Raw genomic sequence first — 6,000 nt, forward strand, 5'->3', positions numbered from 1 at the left:
CCACATATCTTCACACAGGCACGGCTGCACTGAGTGTGTGGGCGGGCACAGGGAGAGAGAGAGGGGGCCGGAGAAAGCAGAGCAGATGCAGTATCTCCCATTCCTGGAAGGGGGGGGGAGCTGCTCACTGGGCTATGAAACACACACAGACTTGTGACAGGAGGAGGAGTGGAGCTGCATATTCCCCCTACAGCACAGCCCTGTTCTTACTCGCCCTGCTCATCAATCAACTCGCAAAATGCGAGCAGGCGAGTTGAATTTTTGAGGGCTGCTCTATCTGCTTATCAGGGGAGCCTGATTGTTAGGCCTGTTGCATGTGTCCATGTGTGATTCATCTGGTCTGAGGGAGTGTCCCCACTGTATCCAAAGGTGAGCCTGTTGGACAGTGGAGGAAACCCAGCCAGTCACACAGGCTTTTGTAACTATCCCAATGGGATGGCACAAACAGTGGTGCATCCTTGGATATGTTATAAAAGCCAAGGGCACATGTGACAGGGTGTCTTTGGGCGGGAAGCCAGGTCCCAGAAGGAGGGTGACATTTGTCTCTCCTGCTGCAGTGGATGGTGGTCACAGGCGGTCGGCCTTGTGAGCCAGGAGTGTGGAGCTGAGCCAAGAGGTCCAGTTTATGCTGACTAGTGGAGTTGGAGGCAGCGCAACCTTGGGAAAAACAGTGTCTGTGAGTACCGTGAAGCTTGCCAGGGGTCTGCCTAGGAAGGGGACCACTCCAGTGGAGAGTCGGTGGACAAGTGTCAGCGCACTCAAAGTGAGAAAGGGGGTGCCAAGTTAGAACCCTTAAGAGTAATTCAAGCAGGAACACATTATCTTCACTTCAGTGGCAGGGTGAAGCAGGGGCCTTGCCGCACACTACAGCTAGTTGTCCTCAAGATTGTGCATAGTTCATAGTTGGAGTATCCCACTCATCCCTTCTCCTATCCCAGTTCCAAATAACACCAAAACCAACATCCCCTGGATTGATTATTGACTGAGCCAAGGACTATCAATGCTAATTATCTGCTATCAGTTGCTAAGGGTAACCCAGGGGAATCCAGAAAGTGTAATTCTCAGCAGTCTTCTAGAGGGCAGTGCTACATATGTAAATTGTGGATAGCAATTGGCATTAGACTTGTAAAAGATCGTGTATGATGATGTGCTCACAAAGGGTCACTGGTCAGTTTTTTAGTAATACTGTAAACTTGACGTGGCTTATGGTTGCATAACAAGCAGGCAGATTGTTTTTCTTGTCTATTGAGGCACACAGTAAGGAATATATTGTCGGGTTTACTGCTGTATATGGGGGGATTAGACACTCTTAGACAAAAATGTTGGCCAGCTTAGGATAGCCCCACCTACCACCTAGTTCAATGTATGACGTTTCATCAGCTTTGCTGAAAAAATCAATTTCTCGATCGTTCATTGACCGACACAGCTCCATATTCTTCTTAAACATTGGGTTATGCTGCCCCATACAGGAGTAGGACACAAGGCAGAAAAAAAAAGACTTGATTACGCCTTTGGGCAGTCCCAGGGGGTATACTCCCTCTCTCTGCTATATAGGTACTCAGTTATGTTACAAGCAGTGTCAGAAGAATTAGTACTCCAGAGGGGTGGGTGCTGTGTCCGTCAATGAACATTAGAGAAATGGATCTTACCGGAGATCAAAAAACTGGATTTTTGTAGGAACTTACCGTAAAATCCTTTTCTCTGAAGTCCATTGACAGATGCCTATGGGGCAGTTCTAAAGGCATACACCCACTCTCTGCTATAGGATTGTTTGTTTCTGCATAGTTTAGGAGTAGGTCCTAGTTTCCGGCTGGGACTTCGGTCTTAGCTTGTTTTTTTTATTTTAAAGGGAACCTTTGTAAACATGTTAATTTCTTTATTGTCCATTGACAGACGCAGCTCTTATGCTTCTTCACTATTGGGTTATGCGCCATCTACAGGAGTAGGCTAGGCAGTGAAAAGTTTTCACTCGACATGCCTATAGGGGCTGTCCCTCACGACATAACCCCAGACCAGACACACTGTGCTCTCATATCAGTTTCTTGCTGCCTAGTGAAGAAGTAGGACCTAGGTTTCCTGCTGGGACTTCGATCTCAGTTTTTATATTCTTTTAAGCAGTCGTTCGCCTTGGACGTTCGTAGAGATAAGGTTGTTCTACGACCTAATCAGTCTTTCCTTCATAAGGTGGTGTTTGCTTTCCACCTCAACAAAGATATTGTTTTACCTTTGCTCTGTCCTAAGCATGCCAAGGAATTTGCCTTGCATTCTCTGGATGTGGTTCAGGCAATCACGGTTTACCTGTCGGCCACAGAGCCTTTTAGGACATCTGGTTCTTTTTGTTCTTACTGAGGGATCTCCAAAGGGGTCCGCTACGACCATATCTAAATGGATCAGGCAGACAATTGTTCAGGTCTATTCATTGAAGGGTCAGGTTCCTCCTTTCCCTGTGAAGGCACATTGTACTAGAGCGCTGAGTGCCTCTTGGGCTTTTCGCCATCAGGCATCTGTTACTCAAGTGTGTAAAGCAGCGACTTGGTCGTCCGTACTTCTTCAAAATACTACAAAGTTGATTTAATGGCATCCTCGAATGCCTCCTTTGGCCGCAAGGTTTTGCAGGCTGCTGTTTAAAAGAGATTTGGTTTTTTTCTCTTTTAAGGGGTTGAATTTTTCTTTGGGGGTAAGCTCCTTTTGGTACTGGTGGCGCTTTTTTTGTTACCCAGTTGGCTACGTTTTTAGCCTTGGAAATACGTTAACAGTTTTTGGTTGCGTTCTTCCCACCCCTCATGCCTATACTGCTTTGGGACGTCCCAATAGTGAACAAGCATTAGAGCTGCGTCTGTCAATGGACGATAGAGAAAACTGGATTTTTTGTAAGAACTTACCGTAAAATCCTTTTCTCTGAAGTCCATTGACAGACGCAGCACCCGCCCCTCTATTTTGGAAATGGTTGTGTCCTCTTTTTACTGCTTGCTACAAAACTGATATGAGAGCACAGTGTGTCTGGGGTTATGTCGTGAGGGACAGCCCCTATAGGCGTGTCGAGTGAAAACTTTTCACTGCCTAGTCTACTCCTGTAGATGGCGCATAACCCAATAGTGAAGAAGCATGAGATTTGCATCTGTCAATGGACTTCAGAGAAAAGGATTTTACGGTAAGTTCTTATAATAACATTTTTTTTAGCTAGTTATGTTCCTGAGAGAACTGCAATCAACAGCCGGACTGCTTTTCGGACTGGGTACCCTAGATCCTGAAGTTCTCCCAGTCCAGCCAGCGAGCGTGTACAGGTTATAGCCCTGCGCTAGGCCTGGACACAACAGAGCCCCAATGGACGGGGGCTGGCCCAGGAGTGAAACACATCGCCGGGACACACACGACCTGGTTCATCCTGAGTCGCAGCGTGCCCCTTGGCCATCAGTATCCCACCCCGAGTGGAGAGGTAGTCTGTCCAGAGCGGCGCCCATTTGATTGTCATTTGGTATAGTGAGTAGTGTCGTCCCCCCCCCCCACATAGCTGTTGCGGTCTCGGAGGTGGACGTGGGCCTCTCGGAATGGTTGAACCCCCGGGTTCCCTTCCATTTCCTCCAGCCCCTCTAATAGTCATGGTGGTCTTTTGACCCCAACCTACCCCCATGCCCCCCCCCCCGCGGTTAGGTAGGAGCTGGCTTTGCCACTTGCTCCAGTAAGGGGGGTGGATGTGGTTGTTGCTGACCGGGCTGTTCGGATCACACATGGGGGTCTTTGAGCAAGTTCCCGGCCCCCTGGGGGTTAGTGACTGGGGCAGGGATGTCCTTTGGGCTCCCTGCGGTGGTTATAGGCTTGGGGGGGAGTGGGTGTTCCTTAATCTGCGGGTCTGCGCCTCGCGTGTCTGGGTCAGGCTGAAAATTTAGTCCCGGGCTTTGCGGCCTACTCGCAGCTGTCCGTGTACCTGACTGAGCCGACTGAGATGAGTTGCCTGACCAAGCTGACCGGCGGATGCCTCACTCGGCCAGATCAGGCCAAAAATTGAGGCCGCGGCTGATGGAGCTGGCTGTCTGAATGACTGACCAAGCTGTCTGGGCAACTGACCAGGCTGTCTGAGCTGCTGATCAAACTGATAGCGGACTGTCCACCGGATCGGGCCCCATATTTAGGCCACGGCTCTGCGGCCTACTCGCGGCTGGTTAACCAGGCTGTTTGAGCTGCTGACCGGGGTGATAGAGCAGCGGATGGGCGTCCGCTCTTACCCCCCCCCCCCCCCCTCAGGGGGGTGGACATATAGACTACCTGGTGCCTCCCTTGAACCGGGGGGGTGCCGTGGCGGTACTCTGCCTGCGCATCTGTGTCACGAAGGGCCCCCTCTTCCCCTTTATAGGGGGCTATGTCCTTTTATGTAATTCATGGTGGGCAACCCTTAGGTCTAGTAGGGGTCTTTTTGTGGAACTTTAGCCGGCGTCTCCTTGCCAGACTGTGGTCGGCGACCTCCCCTGCTTATGTTCTTATGGTGAGCTTGACATATACCGACTCTACTGGGTCTGCGTCTACACACTTTGGGTGCTCTGTGGTGAGGATGATTCCTTTTTTTTTTTTTTACTGCACATGAGCATGCAAGGGCAATGGTGGATGCACTGATTTTATCGGTGCAGAGAATTTTTAACATGGGGGGCGCCGGTCCCCTCGGGGCCTGCAGATCCCCCAAAAGCGGCAAAGGTACTCCCTTTTCTCGCCTGCTGTAACAAAATTGTCGTGAGTCAGTGGATTTGTTCTAAACGCAGTAATGGTAACCACGCATGGTGTGACTAAAAAGCTGGTTTGCGGACCAGGCTTCTAAAAAAGGCTCTATCAGATCTCCCCTTTATGGGGGACCGCCTATTTGAGTCTTTGTTGGATGAACTGATCAAAGGACTCACAGGTGGGAAGAGTACTCTTCTTCCTCTATCCGCTAAGGGCAAGTCACCACGTAATAGATGGGGCCCTTATTTTTCAGGACACAGGCGGCCCCTTTGTGCCTTCGGCACGCAGGAGAAAGGCCCTTAGCCGTTTAGGTCATCTGGGGGTTCCAAGAAGACGTGGTCGGGCAAGCCAAGAACAGGCCCCGCCAGATCTGCGGACAAATCTCCGTCTGCAGGAAGGGACACCCTCACCCGTATCTGGGGTGGGGGGACGTCTTAGTTTTCTGTCCGCAACCAGGGACCTCCTTGATTCAGAACAAATGGGCCCACGAGCTGCTCCGATCGGGTTACAAGATCGATTTCAGGTCCCGATCGTCGGACAGATTCTTCCTGTCCAATCTACCCCTATCTTCAGATCGGTTAAGGAATCTACAAGAGGCGTACAAGATCTGCTGTCGCAAAGCATGATTGTGCCGGTTCCCTCTCCGGGAACACTTTCAAAGGTTTTATTCAAACCAGTTTACTGTTCCCAGAAAAGAAGGGAAAGTGCACACGTGTGTGTGTATGTGTATATATATATATATATATATATATATATATATACACACACACACATTGTCAGGTCACCTGCTGCCAGGTGACAACTGCACCCTGTTGGAGGCAGGGGTGCAGCGCAAGGTAGTGAACCCGATAGCAGACTGCTGCGGATGGACCGGAACATGAGCCCAAGATTCCCCAGGGCGCGGAGTCTAAGACCCAGCAGGTGTTCACCAGAGCCTCTAGTGGTGAGGATGGACTTGGCTGCAGCTGGGCCCAGGTCATGGCCCCTGTGGTCCCCGGGTCACGCTCCGTAGGAAGAGAAGGGAAGCAGCCACTCGGGACACACAGAATGGTGATGGGTAAGCAGAGGTCAGGGTAACAGGCAGATGAAGGAAACCAAGGGACAGGCCAAAGGTTAGGGTAAGAGGCAAACAGGAATAGTCAGAGACAAGCCAAAGTCGGTACACTGAAAGGTAGATCAAGCACACGGCAGACAGGAAACAAGAAACAAACACTGTTGAACAACAAAGCAGACCTGCAGTGCACTGGTTAATATAGACTTCCTGTTATGACCTGGGGTGGGGCAGGAACA

Source organism: Pelophylax lessonae, assembly GCF_965119305.1.
Source record: "Pelophylax lessonae genome assembly, chromosome: 2".
Classification (NCBI taxonomy): domain Eukaryota; kingdom Metazoa; phylum Chordata; class Amphibia; order Anura; family Ranidae; genus Pelophylax; species Pelophylax lessonae.